The sequence below is a fragment of the Pleurodeles waltl genome, chromosome 9 (genome assembly GCF_031143425.1).
Source record: "Pleurodeles waltl isolate 20211129_DDA chromosome 9, aPleWal1.hap1.20221129, whole genome shotgun sequence".
In the NCBI taxonomy this organism is placed as follows: Eukaryota; Metazoa; Chordata; class Amphibia; order Caudata; family Salamandridae; genus Pleurodeles; species Pleurodeles waltl.
Genome location: NC_090448.1, coordinates 903,982,087 through 904,003,289, shown reverse-complemented (window position 1 = coordinate 904,003,289; position 21,203 = coordinate 903,982,087).

Sequence of the window (21,203 nt, the reverse complement as noted above, 5' to 3'; positions counted from 1 at the left end):
ATGTGCGCGTCTAAGCGCGTTGGCATATGCTGATGCAATGCACGCCTCCAGCTGTGTTGCTCAACGTGTCAATCTTCAGCTACTTAGCAGCTGTTTCTTCACACTCACAAACTCAAAATGTCTTCGGGTGCTACGGAAGGGCGGGCAGAACAGAATAAAATAGCGGCGGTATTGAGGCATTTCAAGGTAAGGGAAGTATTTTGGAAAACTTTTTTCTTTGCACATTTTCCAAAGCATGAACAAGTGGGATCAGACACTTCTCATTGACAAATTAATTCAGCTATAATAACTACATCCGAATGAACATGGTAATAGCAAGTTTATCCTTTGAAGCATGATATTACAAATCAAAGCATTAGCGACTGCTATTTGGAAGGGAGGTATGGTCACAGTTAAAATAGATAGCCCATAGCAGAGGTCTTGATCGCCAAAATCTGTACATAAAGGGTCAGATCAAAACCACTAAGCGCAGGATTGTGTGGATGTGATTTGCAATTCAGACACTTAGGTATAAAGCAACGGAGGGCTGTATACAAGAAGACAGAGGAGGCCTAGGAGGGTATACAGTTGAGGGTGTGCACATTTTTTTTACTGGGAGATTAGTGCCGAGTCCCGGGGGAGGGAGAGCATGTAGAGCAGTATGCATTAACAAGGACAGGGAACAGTTGAAAGTAGGGAGAGGGACATTGCTATGGATGGGGCTAGGTCTGGATGGGAAATTAGTTTATTTCGATAGGGAGAAACCATGTGGTTACACTGTCACAAGATGTTGATTGAAGAGAGATATTTTTAGTGCTTTCCCGAACTGGAGGTAGGATGAAGCTTGACAGATCTGGACTGTGATCATCATATTATCCAGTTGGCCTTTTTCTCCAAACGATAGCCCTACAAAGTATTAATGGCCAGTCAGCTGAAATGAGAGGATCAAACCGAGAAAATAACTGCGCCTTCCTTCTCAGCTATACTCGTCCCAGGATATGTTGTAAGGCCTGTACAGGTGACATTCATGAAGATGCTCATTCAAGAGAGAACTGCAGCCAATATTTCTGAGAACAGGAAAAACTAACCCATCCGATACCTAACCACAAAGCATGATCAAAATAGGACAGGGCAAGGCTAGTGGAAACCGATCCACTCCACAAAGATCACACAGGTGACAGTGGATAACAGTCAGCTATTCCACCACCCACCCTCAAACCACCAACTTGCCAAACTAAGGGATTTAGGTAGTGATTGGAGGCAGTACAGAAGGAAACAGAAGTGTCTGTCAGACTGAACTCCATTGGCCCGGGAGACTGGTCATCCGAAATTAGAGGGCTGAGTAGCACAGTCTGGCTGACGGGACCTTGAGAAGAGCTCTACTGACAACATTATGGGGGTGTGCCAGGCAACAAAACCCCATTTCCCTCATGCACAGGAGGCTAGTGAAGCTAAATCCCCATCCGCACCCTCCACTCCCCAGAAACCAAACAGACACTGTCACAGATAAAAGATTACAAGCACAGAACCATGCTAAGAAGCAACACCTGAAAAATCAGTGGCGAGATCATTGTAAATGCATCCGGTGGAACAGAAGGGGCAAACTGCTCTAGTGGCAATTGTTCTCCAGACACAGAAGATAAAAAGAATGTACACAGCAGAAGGAGATCCCATTGGCCAAATTCAAGACCAAAATAAGACATCCGCGATGTGCCTCACAGGTGAATTCATACCTTCTGGTCCACATTCTACAGGCAACACTACAAGAAAGAAACATCCAGAGCTCCAAACTCTAAGCGCACTGCACTACTGGAAGCAATTATTAAAGTCATTTAGGTGGGAGACTGGCCAGACCAAGCACCCGACAAGACAAAGTTGGGGCCCACCCTCTACAACACACACAGACTCGTACAACTCTTTGGCTAACATCAACATGCTACAATCCAGAAAAACTGAAATTAAAAACAAAAACAAATGGGAGTTCACCAGCAGTAAAAGAGGATCCTCTCCATCAGAAGACATTGCAGGGGGGGTTGGCAAATAATGTAAAGACACCCTATCTAGTTATTCCAAAAAACTTCAATGTCTATGTATAGTCAGAAGGGCTAGGGAGACCAAGCAGGCAGAATTGGAACGTGGGGTTTAAGAGAAAAAGGCAAAACTATTTTCTTTAGTATAACTGTCAGAAAGTGCCCCTTGTTTACATGGTCACCCACCACCTTTCGCCACTGGTACTAAGGTGTTCCAACTGAGGTACACTGGATTCCTTCTAAACAGGCCCACAATGCCAGTGCTCTTTTCCCCAATACAGGTAACGTGGTGTACAATTGGCACACTCCTCTACTCGTGTAAGTCTGTAGTAAGTGATAGTGGACCCCTTGCACCAACCAAGGCTTGTTAAAGCTCACCCCAGACTCCAACAGCATATCCGAAGACCTGCCGGTGAGGGACTTCAGCATCGCAGGGAAGGTCACAGTTGTGCAGTTGCCTTGTTTTGTAACTCCTTCAGCAGGTCTTCACCCCCCCAAGAATTGTGTGGGCCTTGACGTATGAGCACCACTGCTAAGGATCCACTGCACACGATCCAGGTCGTTGGAAGTCATGGACACCGGCACCCGATTGTTGGAAGTCATGGACCCTGCCCGGGTCCATCACTTCCAACAGTGTACCCCCGCTCTCTGGGCACCCACCGAGTCCCCCTGTTGGGAGCTCCCAGGCTTGTTCCAAAGTCCCTCCTTGAATTCTTTTTCCAGGTGGCCCCCCTCGTCAACAAGTGCTCGGTGCGAAGGAACCCAACACGACCAACACCATTGCACCTGCATGCTCCTGGGCAGGTAAGCCTGAACTGCTCGTCGTCTATAAAACTTTGCATCCCTACCACCTCACTACCTTCAGGGGACTCCCAAGAACAGAGTGTAAGAACTTCCATGCAGCAATAGTACTTTGGAACTCGTGCTGCATAAAAACGCATTCATCTTAAAAAAGTGTTGCTTACTTGCCAATCGTTCTAAGAACTGCAACAGTATTTATTTTTCTGCAAATGTTCTGGTATTTATGAATAATACAACAGAGTAAATATTTTTCTAAACAATTGATCTCGAGTTGCTTCTTGAGTGTGTCTCATTTATTGACGCATTCATTAAATGCTTAGCACTACCCTCTGATAAGCCTAACTGCTCGCCCACACTACCACGAAGGAGATATTTTAGGATAGTCATTTTTACCCCTGTAAACCAATAAGGGTCGCCATGGACCATCTGCCTAGTGGCCCCTGACATTGGGTCACTGCACAGATAATAACTAGCTGAAATGGATTTACAGAATGCCAAGTATGATCCTGTTACCACTTTTTAGTTTTAAGGGAATAAACTATCTCAACGCCCATGGAAACAGGGGCAGAGATAATAGAAGGACTCTTAGAAAACCAAGCCAGAGTTCATGTATTACTATAGATTTCTGACAATGCACAGGGAGGGGGGCAATGTGACTTCAGCTGACAGACAACACTGAACCAACGATCACCCTATCCAAAATAGTATTACAGTATGCAATGTAATGGCACAAGCAAGGCACTGTATTGCTTTTAGGTGCTCTTTGTGAATGGTACTGAGATTTCACAATCACCGAAGTTATGGAGTGCTGTCTATGGGACTGCCAACATCTAAATTGGGTGGGCGGACCGCAAAGACGGCGAACGGGGTTTCTGTCGAAAAAAAGTGATTGCAGACCCGTTACCCCTAACATCTAAATCAGGCCCTCTGTATCATAAATGCACCACTTTGACAGCAGTTACCCCAATCCAACAGTCAGATTCAAAGTATACTCCAAGCATTTGGAAGAATCAATAAACAAAATGGATTCCCTTTCCAATATGTTACATCTCCATGGTGTACACTATCTTTATCTTTTGGTCCTTTCTTTTCAGAAGGCCAGGTGACAGCCTGTAGACGTTTGACTGTACACTTGGCTCTAGAAAAGGTTCTGGTGGGGGGTGTGGGTGTGGGAGCTTGAAAGGAGCAGTACAGGTGGACATGAGACATGCACCAAGAAGGGAGAGAGCACATTTTGATTACCACTGCTCCTATGAAGCACACAATAACCAAACAAGGTCCATACATACAGAGAAGGATCACGCCAGAGGTACCTCACTTCACATGTTCAAAGGAACTCTCATATTTTCTACATTTACTATTGCAGAAATGAAGGGGGGCCAGTTCTGACCTACTGCACAAACATACTAGGGACATCCATTAGGCAATCTCCTAACTGGAATGCAGGCAAATAGCATCTGTACCTCCTCCTCAACCAGTGATTTAAATGGGCCAGTACCGTCTGGTACTGAGTACAGGCAAATTTTTATTTTGCGAGGGAGAGTACCTGTACTTCTCAAGAAAAACATAATACTTTTCATTGGAGAGTACCGGCACTTCTCAGAAACAAGCAGCTACTTTGGTACAGAGTACGTGCACTTCTATGTTTCCATTTCAAGCACTGTCCCCAATAATAAGTAGCTGCCACCAACTGTTAGTAGTGTCGTAGTCTGGTCGGGGGGGAAGTTAAAATTAGTGGGACCCCAATAACCCAACAAAACCTCGCACTCGTCAAGCACCACGCCATTTTGTCCACATTCCTAAGCATAAAACTGGTGCTATAGGTCTTCTGTACAAGAAAACAAAAAGGGACTGCCAGAATGTTAAAATGAGTAACAGATTGTGGTTGTGTAGAAGCAGGTTGTCACATGTGCCATGCCATTGACCATACGTTTCTTTCTTCTGTAACCCAATCAGAAATGGAAACGTTGAAAAGACCACTTAAAGGAGAGGAAGTGGGGGCAGGGCAAAAACACCAGCAGCACAGGACAAGGGAGAGGCTTCTCTCTGTCCTGGAACTGGCCTGATACGGTGGGTGACACACTTTACGATTGATGTGATGCCTGCTAGCAAGGACGAGAAACTCGCTCTTGCTCTGTTCACCGTATTTATATTACTAGCATTGTCGTTCTTTTCAATTGCTTTTCCCCACAGTCTACCTGCATTCCTTGGACTGTCTGCAGGCCAGCTAACTTCCAACGAGTTGTGAAAGGAAGGAAATCTTAACAAAATAATCTCAAGCTTAATCATAATTAAAATAACTAACATTTGCAAAGCTAATAGATAAGGCTTTTTTCACTAACTGTGTTTGTTTATAGTTGAATGCGTGGTGCATGGCATATATTGGTGTGAGGATAAAATTATGAAATTCTGAGCATGGGTGAGTATAAGGGATGGGGGTATGGATGGATGGACGTGGGTGTACACATAAGTAGGAATACGAGCTAAGGAGATAGACGTTTAAATCAGTAGGGGGGAGGGGAGGGGAGAGGAGGGAACGGGTGATTGTTAAGATAGATGGACAGAATAATTAACTAGATGAGAGCACATTTTTGTGGATGTATTTTTAAGGAACTGTTTCTCGCATGCAGCACTCTCTGATGTGACTGACGTACCATGTCCAAAACATTTTGTTCTATGATAACAAATATGTTCTACCCAAGCTCGGGTGATGCGTTGCACAAGTGCTCTGACATGGGGCTTTCTCATCCATTTCAGCTCTGAATATCTTTTTTTTTTTTGTTTTGTTAAATGTATGTACTAATACCAACCATCGAACCCTTACAAAAGTACACAAAAATGTGACTCCTGGAATTTCAAAAACAGATCAGATGGGCAGATCAGAGCGAGTAGCCAGCACCTGAGGTCTACTAGCCCATATCAAGGGCAGTTCCAGTTGGTATGTATAAAAGCCGCCGCCCCGACCACAGCCACGAAAGCAGCTATTTTCTTCGAAAAGCCATAAATTCACCAGCCCTTCCCTTATGAAGTATGTTCGGTGCAGTACCTTTATCCATATGAGAATGAACCCAGACCGGATGGCCACCTCCCTTAGATACATTCGGGCCTCCAATGAGCCCTCGTCTTCCTGTGGACCTACACAACACTGCCTCTTCCCAGTGGTTGAAGCGTATTTTGTGTGGCATTAATAAGCGTCCTGTATCCGGGATCCAGCGTGCTTCCGTAATTGGTATCACAGGACCCTTTACACTAGGAGTTCTACATGTTATCTCATACAGTAATGCATTTTTCAAACTCGTGTAGCATTTGTGTGGAGTAACAAAATAGCCTTTCAAAGACTGAGGCATTCTCCTATCCAATTTCATAAGACACTATTCTGGTGTTGTCTAGCACAGATATCTCATATATAAAGCACCAACTTACTCTCTCGGGCTGATGGGTTTGAGGAAAAGGCTTAGTCAGTACACACTACCAGGTGGGTGGTCCAGTAATATCTGCCTACATCCAGAGGCACAATCTCTCCCTTGTATACCCCTAAACAGAAGGTGATAAGCGAGACCCTCAGTGTACCCCTACTCCATAGCAGGGATTGCGCTAACTTGTCTATGCAAAATATATCTCTGGAATCTAGATACACCTGTTCCCACTACATATAAAATTCTCTGGGGAGTGATCATTTACACACGGTCCTTCCCATCAGTGAGATTGGGAGTTTCCTCGGCGACATACATCCTCAAGTAAATCTTTTGAAGACTTAAGATAACTTTCATTCAGATTACAAACATCGCCAGATACTGAAAGCGTTCTATGGCCATTTTAAATTGGGCGAACCAATCCACCAGCCGAATCCACTGTATTAGAGGAAACATTATTAATGTAGCCCATTTTATACGAAGGCCAGAGTAATCTGCTGTACGTGCTTAATAGGTCTATGATTCTGCTGATTGATGCCACGGGATCTGCCAGTTACAAAGTGCATCATCAGCATATATGTAACGAAACAACATCCTCCCAGTTATGATTCTATCTCAACCATATTACCAATGCATCCGCCAGATCCACCATGCCAAGTATTCGATACTAGACCACAGCATGTTCCTCTGTCCAGCAGAAATGGCTCTGGTGTCGCACCCTTCACCCGCACCCTGGGGAGAGTATAAAGCAGTGGTACCCACGATATAAATGCTGGTGCAAAGGCTGTTTGTTCTAGAAGGGTGAGCAGAACTGACTACTCAACTGAACCAAATGTCTTTTTGGAGTCTAACTATAGAACAGCCGGCTCCGGTAAAGTTGTGGCACGGAACAGGATTCCATAATGTCACAGATTATTTCTTGTTGACCTACCCAGCATAAATGCTGACTAGTGTGGACGGATCATGGAGTCAACCACCGGAGGTAGCTGATTAGCTATAGCTTTTGAAAGCATCCTAATCTATGTATTTAAAAAGGATACGTGCCTCTATGATATACATTCTTCAGGCTGTTTTCCAGATTCGTATCTCATCACTACAGGGCCCAGGCTCACAAGGCTACCCTCCTTCCTTGCCTCCAACCACATATTACGTATATTGTGTGTGACCTTGTTAGATAACGTTTGAACACATCAGCCAGGAACCCATTAGGTTCAGGGTTTACCCTCTCTTAATCAGTTTCAATGCCTCTGTTACTTTTTCCATCATCAAATTTTCATGAAGCACCCCAGGCTCCACATCTAAAGGGTCCCCAAGGAAAGATCCTCCACGTGGCTACACCCAGTTTCAGCCATCTTCTCTGCTACTGAGCCACGCTATCAATTTGCCTGCCTTACTGCTTGTACTGTAAATGAGGTATGCTTAAGTGTTAAGCTCCAGCGCCTCTCTCCACTAGTGCCCTGTATTGTTCTTTTCTAGTCTGCACTGGGCATCCAAAGAAATCTGTCAGGTCACTTCCCAGGTCCACTAGTTCTTAATCTGATACAATCTCTCATTTTTCACTTTTTTATTCCAGAGATTTTTTAAATGGTCACCCCCAACCCCAACTCTCTGACCTATCTTACATGTCTCCCACACATCTCGATTAGTGGACTTGGTCCACTATAGCCTTAGAACCCGCCGTAGCGGGCTCTACCGGCTATTAAAGGCCCGCTCCCGAGTTAAATGCCCGAGCCGAAGGCGAGGGCATTTAACAAGGGAAAGGGCCTTTAATAGCCGGTAGAGCCCGCTACGGCGGGTTCTAAGGCTATTAGAACATTCTGCCACTCAGGGCAGAATGTTCTCTTAAAAAAAACAAATTGCTCACGGAGCCCGAGGGAGTTACAATCCCCTTGGTTCCGTGAGGCTTTGTTCACAGCTGCTGCTGTGAACAAAGCCCATTGGAATGTTGGCGCTGTGGGCTTTTACCGGCCAGTAAAAGCCCGCAGCACTCCATTGTTTTCAATGGAGTTGCCAACTTCCAATGTTCTAATTTTCCTTAAAGCAATAGCCACTCTCAGAAGCTCAGTACTGTAGTCTTTACACTTCTAGTTTCCAATTGTTTTGCATACTGAACATTCTGAACTGAAACGCCAATATTAACATGGAATGGTCAGATATTCCCATTGCGAGATAGGACACATCCCTGAAACGTCTGCACTGTGGGACCAGTGCAAAACAGATAACTCAGTCTTGAGAAGACGTTATTAGCCCCGCAGTAGCAGAATGTGAAAGTGTTATGTTACCTTTCTCTCGCTGTGTTCCGAAGTCCCATTGCCTCAATGAATTCCCTATTTTGCGGGTTTCCCCACTATCTTAATCTGTGTAGTATGAGCTATCTAATCAGGTACAGAGAACCCCTAAAAAAGGTTTAGGTTAGCAGTTGGGTTTACATTATCATTAGCAGGACTGCACGGGGGACCAAAAGCTACCTTGGCAAAAAACGATCCATCCAGCCCCACTCCCTTCATCTCCTTGTGCAATCTCAGTCTTACCATCCGCCCATTCTTTTTTTTTTTTTTCTCTCTCTCTCTCCCTCTTGAAGCCTCCTCGTACCGGCTGCAATTAACCTCAGGGAGCTAGGGAAAGTGACAGAGGTGCCAGCAGCTGCCTCTGGCCCTAAAAATCGACCTCCACGGGCTCGAGCGCACTAGGTACCCAGTGGATTAAAAGGCCTGTCCGATCCTGATCACCACACCCACCAGGTACAATCCTTGAGTCTGCAATATAGGGGGTGGGTACAACAATATCAAGTGTGATTCTCTCCCCCATCGTAACCCCCAGTTACTCAATCCATGTTGCCGTGGCATAATTGGTAGTCACATCCTTACGAGAATCAGCATCCCCTTTGAGCCTGTCATGACCCTTGCATGTACCAGAACCTATTTGGGTTCTCCTACGAATATAGTTACTCCTGTTCAAATGTGTTTCTTGTTACATTACCACATACAGTTAAGGTCTATTGATAAGAAGGAGGAGCATTCCCATTATAATTTTGTGGCTCAGGCCATTCACATTCCACATGAACATCTGCAGCGTATCTGTGTTATTTTTTTGTATAACAGTTGATAACATTCTGTGTATAAACATATGTAATAAATTATGCTACTGCCTCAACTGACAGGATTTGAAAGACCCAGCTCCCAAATGTGAGGCTCCTTTCTCTAACACACTTATAACATCACTTGTGCAAATGAGAGTTCCCCTTGCCACAGTGTAAGTCTGTGCACTCCACCATATTATCAACTAGGGGGAGGTACCTCACTTATCAGTTACTTCACTATTGCATAGTTATTCCCCACTAAGGTGCTCAGCCTGTTACATCCTAACATTGCAGTTCACCACTGTGTTGCCTGGCCCTCTCTGCAGGGTCATCCCCAAAAGTTTTGCCTTTTCCCTCCACTTTTTGCTTAATTTGTTTTAGTTGGCTTTAGGATTCTGGGCACTTTACCACGGCTGACCAGTGCTCAAGTTTAGGTGTTCTGTACTCACCAGCACATTGTAACATTGGTTTATCCACAACTGGCATATTTATTTGACTTGTAAGTCCCAGGTAAAGCGCACTATATGTGCCCAGGGCCAGTAATTTAAAAGCTACTAGTAGGCCTGCTGCATCGATTGTGCCACCCACTACTGTAGCCCCATAAACATATCTCGGGCCTGCCACTGCAGAGACTCTGTGTGCAGTTTTAAACTTCCATTTCAACTTGGCAAGTGCACCCACTCACCAGGCCCAAACCATCCTTTTTTAGGTCGAGCTTGGCAGCGCTGTCTGCAAGACGTACTGTATTCAATATGGAGTTTTCACCACACCCACTCTTGCCATTCAATCTTGTATGTGCTTTTCTTAAATGCTTCATTTTTATTGGTGCATTTTGCTAAATGTCCCTCCTTTACGTGCTAAATTCCCACCCAGGGAGCTTTCACTAAGAGAACATTTTTGTTGGCCATCACACTAGGTCACGCTTCCTCCTGTTACAGCATGTGATAACCCCTCCTGGCTAAACTATTTAGGAAGATCGTAGCAGGGCAGCTGGGAGAGATGATTCAAAAGAAAGAAAGCGCGGTTTATTTTTATATGGCATGGACATTTCCAAAGGTGCTAGTGTGCTTCACAACAAAATTAGTCCGGAACGGAAATGCAGAAACGGACTTAAAACTGTAGGAGAAAAAGGTTGATTTAACGCCAGAGTTTCTTGAGGATTATAAATATTTATACGTTACTAAGCAAGCACTCAGATTACTTTTGCAGCGCACTACAATGATACTTTACTGGTGTGACGCAACATATATGCTTTGTCAAAATGTTTACACTGCTTATGTGTATTTTATTTCTATTTCCTGCACTAAGGAAGGAACAATACTGCTCTGTATTGTTTCTATAGGCAATAGGAATTTCTATGATCGAGCCTGCTAGCGCATGCGTCTCGCTTGCGAGACTCTGTTGTACTCAGTACTGGGCTTGGAGCACACCTGTTGCTCACCCTTTGTTGGTGTGCGTGGCACTCTTCTTTACAGCCTCATAATTTGTCAGGGAACAATTGGCATCACTTCTGTTTCTCTGTGTGGAGCAGGGATCTAGCTTAAATGGATGCAACTTAATTAGTGCTCATCCGCTGCTCCCCACGTAATTGAGGTACTATTTGTTGTTTTTAAATTTGAGTGCCCTGCAAACAGAAGGCTTGTGACTGGCAAAAAAGGTGCCCAGCAGGCACAAAATTGCAAAGTTTTATTTTTTAAAGCTAACTTTATTTTGCCAAGTCATCTTTTCTCAGTTTCTTCTGTTTTCTTTCGTTTTTGCTCATGGGCGCTTTTGTCAAAAGATGACAATTAACTTGTTAAAAATATGCGAGATCTATTGCATTGCAAATGCTTGTTGATGTGTTGTAAGCCAGAGTAGATAGGTGCACGTGAGCGAGACAGTGACATAAGATTCAGAAGAGGTTGCTGGGAGATGAAGTATTGATGTAGCAAAAGGGCCCCTACATATTATACAGAAAACTCAGAAACAGACTACGAAAAGCAAAATGATCTTTGACACCTCAAAGAATCCACACAGAATAAATATTTTAAAAAAAAGGAAGTACCCCCCCCAATCACTACCCTAATCCACATGGACTTGTAGTCATGTTTTCTCAGCCGAGGGTAATCTCTGATTCAAGTGGGTCAAAACGAAATGTAGCCATACATTTCAGTGCATGATGCTTTTTTGGTTTTTGGGGCATGATTTGTGAGTTTACAACTTTGCCAAAGTGTTGCACCCCGGTTACCTCCCCATGAAGGGACTGCAACCTATTAAGGACTGGACCATACCACGCTGGGTCCTTAAGTGAGTGTACAGAGGAACATGTATCTTGTTGAGAGTTAAAATTGACATAGTTTCTTGCATTTCCAAGTGTTTTTCCTTGGATGCTGTAAAGCTTTTAATCTTTGCAATAATTAGCAAACTAGGTTCTTGCCTCTCCTCCCATCTTGTTAAACCATTTGTATTAGTTTTTCAATAAAGACCATACAAATATAGAGCACATGCTAGTGGTACAGGTTGGTGTAGAATTGTGGAAATTGTATGTGTTGTAAAGACCTTGTTATACATATTATGAGCTATAATGCGTTGTCTTAATTGCGTGACATTTTTACTGTGTTTTCTTGTCGGGCATTTCGAACTCGGCTCTTGACAAACCCCTTCAACCAGAGTCGAGCATAATTGTCATATCTCTGCAGTGTAATGACATCTTGCTGTGGAGAAGGCAATCATATAGTAACGGTTTTGTCAGCCACAGGTGTAAACAGCTGTTCTTCGTAGAGTAGGTAAAACGGAAGGGCTGCAGCCACCTACCGGCACTGGAGGGTCAGGACACGTTTGCGGGCTTTACATTGGCCCCTACGTGGTCTGCAAGCCAGAGGTGCTGATAAAAGTTTATAACCGGAAAGGCAGGCATGTCGTCACAGTTTGCAAGTATGCCCTATTTTTAAGTACACGTTCTTTACACCAGGCATATTAACCCTCTGAGCTAAAATTATAATGAATCCAAGCTTCCACTAGACAAAAGTATGTTCTCTCTCCAGAAACAACATTGATCGCCAGTCATTTTCACATTTTTACATTATATGCATGCACTTTCTGACCTGCCAGGTACCCATTACTTGCAGCAGGCACATTAACCCTCTGCACTACCTTATAATGAGTTCAAGCTTCTACTAGTCAAAAATAAGTTCTCTCTCCAGAAAGCACATTAATCACCAGTTATTTCGAAATGTTTACTTATTTGCACTCTGATCTGCTTAGTGCATGTTCTTTCTAGCAGGTATTGTAACCCCCTGCATTACCTTATTATGAGTCCAAACTTCCACTAGACAAAAGTATGTTCTCTCTCCAGAAATAATATTGATCTCAGTTATTTTGACATTTTTACATTATATGCACTTTGTAATTTGCCTAGTACACGTTCTTTGCAGGAGGCACATTAACACTCATGTGCTACCTTACAAGTCCAAGCTTCCACTAGTCAAAAGTATGTTCTCTCTACAAAAAGAACATTAATCACTGGAGTTATTTTGACATTTTACATTAGATGCACTCTAAACAGAAAAAACATCACAAACAGTGAGCTGAAGGGGCCGGGAGTGACCTGACATGGAATATATAGGCACGATTTGGTTGTAAAATTGCGCTGCCTCAGTATTTTGTGCTTTAACATTTGTATGTAGCAATTGCGTTACTGCATCACTCTTTACAACTATTTTCTGCTTTGAAGATGTTTTTTTTTTTTTGGGTCTCCAGGAAAAATGAAGTTATTTGTTTGGGCGCAATATTACAACTTTACTGAACTCCTTAATAAATACCTTTGAACTTTCTGCACTTCGTCCCCTTCCAGGCCCTGTGCAGGAAGCCTACACAAGCTCATGAGCTGTAGCTGCAGTCCGCAATGAAAACAGTCAGATAAGGTGCTGAATCCTGCTTAAATGCGTTTTTACTGTGATACACTACTATTTAAGAGGACATTCCAACTACAATATACAATATCATTGTTTGAAGCCAGCCCTTGGAGTAGTATTTGCAGTTGTCCAGCTCCCTAGTTCAAAACGTGATTTGCTCATTTACTTTATGTTTCTGCTTTGCATTCTGGAACTTGTACTTTTGTTTTTATTACGCAACACAAACTGGAAACGAGTCATTGGAGTAGTACTTGTAGAGTTCTCCAGCTCCTTAGCTCAAAACACGATTTTCTCATTTAATTTGTTTCTGTTTTGCATTCTGGGACTGGTAGTTTTATTTTTATAACCTGATACATGCTGGAAATCAGCACTTGGAGTAGTATTTATACTGTTGTCCAGCTACCTAGTTCAATGCTTGATTCGTTCACTTTGTTTCCATTTCTGCTTTGCATTCTGGGACTTGTAGTTTATTTTTATATCATGATACAAGCTGAGAATACAAAGCAGAAACCTGCCTGAATGAACTACACGTTTGAGTATGTGAAACTTGAGCTGTGTGTGCGTGTATTTACAAAACTAACCTCAAGGAGAGTTTACAGTTGATTGCGCTGTACAATGATCAATATTTTATAACTTATATTTCAGTTAAAAAACGGCTGAGGATCATTAACATCATGTGAGATGGCTCTTCTCAAGCGTGTGAAAAAATCTGGGTATTTATTTCGACAACCCAGACTGCAGTAAAGGGACAGTGATCCAGCAAGCAGGCATTCGGGAGTATAATTATTTATTAATTGCCCCGCGGGCAATGTTGCCTGTAACAACTGCCAACTAAATATATTTTGCACCTGGACGTAATCTTCGTTCTAGGAGCCTGGTTTAAAAAATATTCCTGTAGGCCTACTAGCCCTTTAGTTATATGCAGGGCCAATGGAATTAGATGGCAGAAAGGATCAAAATATGCAGCAGGGTTGACCAATTAATGAGACAAAAAAGTCCAGTTATGCATTTACAATGCCAATTTCTCCAACTCAAGTAAATGCAAGACCTAATGCATTGCAAATGTTTGTAATACATTACCCCTAAGGTAGGCCCTATGTAGTCCCAAGGGCAGGGTGCTGTGTATGTAAAGCGTTGGACATGTCCCTTTAAATTTAACATGTACTGTTAGTGAAAAACTGCTAAATTCGTTTTTTCAAGACTGCAAGGCCTATCTCTCCCATAGGTTAAAATTGGTGTTACACTGATGCATTTACGTGTAACTTCTGATTGGGAAAAGATAGAAATATAGAGTTTAGTATCTCTGAACTTACAATTTAGACTTCACTATAAGTTGTGATTTTAAATTGTAAGTCTGAAAATGGCACTTTCAGAAAGATGGCATTTTCCTACTTTAACCATTCCGTGCCACTGCCTATCTCTGAATAAACGTCTGGGGTTGATAACAGCTAGGCTTTGTGCATTCCCTCTAGACAATCAAACGCACAGGGAGCTAAGGTGTGACATTTGTATCCTGGTGACCCATCACCAGGCTGATGGGTCTTCCTGGGCTAGGTGGGAAGGAGGAGCAGACAGCTAAATATGGCTGTGCCTCTCCCCACACAAAGGGCTCCATAACCCCTGTAGTGTGTCTGGAGCCAGGAAAGGTTAGGAAAGGTTAAACTGGTTATAAGCACTGGACCCCAAACCCCACCATATCAGAACTCTACTGGAACCAAGGAAGAAGGGCTGCTGTGCTGCCATAAGAGACTGCCAATCTGCTAACTGCATTGCTGTGTTGGCATACTGCTTGCTCTGTGCTGTGCTGTAGGAGGGACCAGCACTTGGTTACCTGCTTTGCTGTGTTGGCCTGCTGCCACCTACCTCTTGTCAGGAGTGAGAAGGACTTAACTTGTTCTCTACATCCTTGTACCCAAACTACTCCAGGGGCTTGCTGGCTTGCCCCCTGTTCTCCTGCAGTCTCAGGGACATCAAAGACTCCCTGCAACTCTCCTAGTACTGCTGCACTCTGCCATCTGTGAGTCCTACCCTTGCCTGAGGTGCCCCCCCTTGAGTCCTGGGCCTCAGAAATGGGTACTGCAGCGGTTTTCTGTGAAAACAGATGCATCGCCCGACTGCATGTGAAAAATCAGCACATCACTTCAATGCAGACGCAAAGGCTGCTCAATGACAGCAGATTCACAGCCTGCGTGGCTCGACAATGACGCTCTGTGCCGCCTGACGACGATGCATCTCATTCTCCTCAACAGAGTTAGATGCAGATACTCAGGACCAGACTGCGAAGCTCGAAGACGACAAAGTGACTCGACTGAGGGAAATATATCAACGCATCACCTTGGCATTTGCTCAGGGATGTCAACGCCTTCCCCATCCAAGTTACTATCTTAGCAAACCCTATGCGGGTTCTGTAGCTGGCCTAACTTCCACTGCAGTCTGCCTGTACTCTGGATATGCACCGGTCTCTCACAACCTCAGATAACCCGACTGCTAACGACTTACAAGAACTACTTTGAGTTTAATCTTTAAAAAATAATATCTCAACTTCTACTGATTTAATTTTTGTCGTTTTGCTCCGATAAATATTCTCAATTTTTCTAACTGGTGTGGAGTATTTTTGTGGTGTCTTTCACTGGGTTACTTTAATTTAAGTGTTGCACAAATACTTTAAACATTGCCTCTTAAGTTAAGCTTGACTGCTCTGTGCCAAGCTACCAGAGGGGGAGGACATGTTAACTAAGGTTATGTATCTGATTTACCCCGACTAGGATTGTGGTCCCTACTTGGACAGGGAGCATACCTCTGCCAACTGGAGACCCAATTGCTAACAATCACCCTTTATCATGCCTTGTGGGAATAGCACTGTAACCCACTCTGTGGCACCTGGCTGGATCTTCACATTGCTTGGTTTTAGAGTGTCTCCTGCCTTCCACGTGGCGACCAGATTTCTTCCTGGCATTTCAAGGACCATGAGTTCCTGACTTGCATGCCAAGCTCTCAAATCTTCACAACTGTGACTGCTACTGGTCTGTGATTACTGGTAGTCCAATCTTGCCTGGGGACAATGGCCCTGATGACTAGCCATCTAACTCTGCTGAGTCTAAGTCACTTGCCTTACATGCCAGCATGTCCCACATCTCACTTACTGGAAAGTGCAGTAAGGAGTAGCCGGTTGGTGGTTGCAGTGTTATACTGACCAAGTGTTTGAGTCAGGATATCCAGCCACCAGCCTCCCTTACCCCAAACATTTAAAGTCCAAATGTCATGTATTGTGTTACTTCTTCAATGGTCATCTAAAATATGCCATTATTCCCTCCAAACGACCTCTATGCACACAAAGGAGAAGAGGAAGCACACGAGGAAGTATCTATAAAGAAGGGAATTTTAAATACTTTTCAGTGCTTACATTCCACAGAGTGGTTTTCACAGGCCAACAGATTACGCTAGCTTTAAATGTCCGTAATTGCTTGAAGATTGAGGTCTTGTTCAAAAGACTTAGAAAACAGAAGTTCACATTAAAGAAAGTACAAAATAAATGAGCTATAGCTTACGCAGTAAAAAACAACTAATGTTGTTTAAGTCTATTAACCAAATAGAAATAAAAATGAATTAAAGATGTATTTTATTACAGATCAGAACAATGTGTTGCGTTACTATTTATACTCAGGGCTCTATAAACACCAACACTAAATGTATTTGACAAATCGCCGAATATAAACCATCATCTTATCTACATTCATCCTGTCAAAATGAATCAAGTCTTCAATAAGTTACTCACCCCAATAAAACAAGTCACAAAACATGTCCACTTTCTCACAAGCACTGCTATGGAACACTTTTCAGAGGTGCATTACAGGGAGTGCAGAATTATTAGGCAAATGAGTATTTTGACCACATCATCCTCTTTATGCATGTTGTCTTACTCCAAGCTGTATAGGCTCGAAAGCCTACTACCAATTAAGCATATTAGGTGATGTGCATCTCTGTAATGAGAAGGGGTGTGGTCTAATGACATCAACACCCTATATCAGGTGTGCATAATTATTAGGCAACTTCCTTTCCTTTGGCAAAATGGGTCAAAAGAAGGACTTGACAGGCTCAGAAAAGTCAAAAATAGTGAGATATCTTGCAGAGGGATGCAGCACTCTTAAAATTGCAAAGCTTCTGAAGCGTGATCATCGAACAATCAAGCGTTTCATTCAAAATAGTCAACAGGGTCGCAAGAAGTTGTTTGAAAAGTTAAGGCTATGAGGCTAAGTATAATGCTCCCAGAATGCTCTCTGATTAGATGCAATAAAATGTGTTGATGCATGCTAGTATTTCCCAAAAATATTTCTAATGGAAAATCAGTGTAACCATTTTCAACACGAATATGGGAAGCATGACAATAAACAAACACTGACAAAGCCAACTGGTCTGACATATTTTTAGAAGTCTTTTAGTTTCATCAATGCGTGTCTTGTTTTGACATGGCTTTTGTAACACTTTATTGTTGTGGGAGCTACCAGGCCCTCAACATTGTAACAAACACTGGCAAAAAAAAACCAAAACGTTTTTGAACTCTAAAAGCACACGTGGCCACCAGTGGCATAACAAAGGCCCTGCAGCCGCTCTCCAGGGGGCCCCTTCAGCACAGCACCTGCCCTGAGTGAGTCTGGAGAGGGGGCTCCTCCATGTTCTTTGCAAAGGGGCACCCTCCAGTTTAGTTACGTCACTGATTGCCACTGTAGTTCCTGACACTGAACAAAACTACTTTGTGTGCCAATATGCTCCTTGTGGAAGAGGAGAATGCGATCACTCACAGTAAAGCCAGCCGAAAGAGAGAGAAATAGAAGTTTAATAAAAACAAAATGTCTTTGTTAACACCAGACCTAATTAGGGACCAAGACCCACATGTAGGTAGCTTTTTGCATGTCGCAAACAGCGACTTTCGCTGTTTGCGACGTGCAAAAAGCACATTGCGATGCACAAACCCAGTTTTGCGATTCAGTAACCAGGTTACCGAATTGCAAAACAGGTTTGCGACTCGCAATTAGGAAGGGGTGTTCCCTTCTTAATTGCGACTCGCAGTGCAATGTAGGATTGTTTTGTGACCGCGAACGCGGGTGCAAACCAATCGCAGTTTGCACCCATTTGAAATGGGTGCTAACACTTTTGCAAAAGGGAAGGGGTCCCCCATGGGACCCCTTCCCCACTGTGAATGTCACTGTAAACATTTTTTCAGAGCAGGCAGTGGTCCTGGTCATTTTTCGTTTTTGTAATGCATCTCGTTTTCCTTTAAGGAAGCAGTCACAGACATGTTGGTCTGCTGTCTCCAGCAGGCCACCATCCCTGTGAGGGCCACTATTTGCAAGGGGGTCGCAAATTGCGACCCACCTCATGATTATTCACTAGGTGGGCATTTGCGAAACCCTTGCGAATCACAGATGGTGTCAGGGATACCATCCTACATTCGGATTTGCGACTCGCAATTTGCGGGTCGCAAATCTGAACCTACCTACATGTGGCACCAAATTCTTAAAGAAAGTCACAAAAGTGCACCCATGGTAAATGTCGCACCCCTATAAAATATTTGTGAACTGTATTTTAGCATGGGTAAATACGCATGTGTAGATTTGCTCATGTGAAAATCTATTGAGCATTTGCAAGTTCATTTCCGGCCACTTTCTTCCCAACCCTGGAAGAAGTTCTAATTCTGCCATTGTCAGGAGTAAATGTCCAACGTTTCTTATTATGGGAAAATATTAGAGAGAAGCTGATGAAAATCTTTAAAACATGCAGGTTAGTAGGTTTGCAGACTCAAAGGCATTCCAGCCCTGGAACTATTGCTTACTGCTTCCTCCAGCCCCAGTATGCAGATCTGCAGAAAGGTGGCAAAATAAGGAAATTGCTACAGTAGGGATTGAAACTGCAAGTATTCAAGCCCTACTATGGTAGTAGCCCTGGCATAATCAGAGAGGCTATTATCAGAGCTCTTACATAATGAGATTGCTGCCATAATTTGTCGCCACACCACATGGCACCAAAGGGACAAGTAGATCTTTTTACAGGACAAGTAGATTTGAGAAGCAACCTGTCCCCTGGACAAGTAGATATTTTAATAAATTCCACACCCCTGAAGTGGTCAAAATGAGGACAGGAAAAATTGACTCAATTAAAGGTAGGTTAACAATTGTAGAAAAGCTAGAGCTGCTTCAGATTGCTGATGTAGGCTACTAGGTAGAATGTGGTTTAATATCTTACAATGTAACAGCTTTCATTTGAATTTCTGCCTAATCATGCAATTTCATTGATGTACTCCCAGTCACAGTGGTGTCGCTACCAGTTTGCACAGCATTATTAAAGGACACACACCACATTCCAAGTTAGTCTATAATGTCAGTATTTTTTTAGTGCCTATAAGAGATTCTTTGTCTCCTTAACACATTAAAAAAAATACACAACTTAATATGCACCATTTCTTTTTAAGGAAAAAATCTGTGAATGATTCTGGACACGTCCAGAACGCAGGAGAAAGTCGATCTGCTGTACTCCTTCCAGTAACTACTTCTACAGTCAATTATTGCATCACCGGCTCCAAAGGTCCTCAGTTATACTAAAGACCAGATCATTGCAAAATGACAGTTACAAAACAAAACATGTATGTATGTATGTATGTATGTATTGAGTATTTATAAAGCGCATTCCGGCCCAAGGGCATCGAAGCGCTAACTGGGTGAGGCGGGGTAACTAGACCGGAGATCTCCCAAACTTATTGAGGAAACAGCCAGGTCTTGACCAATTTCCTAAATGTTAAATAGTTATGTTCTTGCCTTATATTCAGCGGTAAAGAGTTTCAGATTTTAGCAGCTGCAATGGTAAATGCTCTGTCTCGCCACTTTACTTTCTTAGTGCGGGATATTTGAATTTGATAGGCATAGGCCGAGCGCAACAGCCGATTCGGCCTGTGCCATTGCAGCTTGGTGGTAAGTGTCATAGGCCCAATCCCATGGACAGCCTTGTGAGTGATGCAGAGAGCCTTAAAAGAGAGCCGATGAATTACCGGCAGCCAGTGTAGATCTTTAAGGCAGCTCTTAACAGAGGCCCCACGAGGCAATTTTAATAATAGCCTGGCAGCAGTATTCTGCATCAACTGTAGTTTGTGTAAAGATTCTTTATCCAGATTGAGAAAAAGTGCATTTCCATAATCCAATCTGGAAATAACTAAAGCCAAAATGACAGTGGTTCTACGGGTCTGTGGAATAAAAGGAAATATTTTTTTTAATTTCTTCATAATCCACAGGCAGGACTTAACTGTCAGATTGACCTGAGGTTTAAATGACAGTTGCTCATCAAATACTACTCCTAAATTTCTTGAGGTAGACTGTGGAACAGGAAGCGTCCCACACTCCTCAGGCCACCAGCTAGAAGACCAATGTACCCTTTCAATTCCAAAGCACAGAATCTCAGTTTTTTCACAATTGAGTTTCAACCAGTTGGACTTCATCCAGTGATTGACTGCTGTCATGCAGGCGCTGAAACGGATAGCCACTTCTTCAAGATTTTTATCAATAGGGATAATAATGTGCGTGTCGTCTGCATATGAAGTGGGAATAAAGCCAAAGGAGCAAACCAGCTCTGCCAGCGGTGCCACATACACGTTAAATAGCGTCGGGCTTAAAGAGGAGCCCTGAGGGACCCCACACGGCAAAAGGTAGGAAAAGGATCTAAAATCGCCACTGCTAACTGTGGCCCACCTGTCAGATAGAAAAGATTTGATCAATTTAAGGGCCTGGTCTCTAATGCCTGCCTGATATAAGCGGTCAAGCAGGATATGGGGAGCAATGGTGTCAAAAGCTGCCGACAGGTCCAATAACACCAGAAAGACCCCCTGCCCCTTATCCACCAATCTGCGTATGGTGTCCGATGATGCAATAAGAGCTGATTCAGTGCTGTGGGATTTCCGAAAACCATGTTGCGAGCTGTCCAAGCCTTTGGAGGCAGACAGGAAATCAACCAATTCTTTATTAAG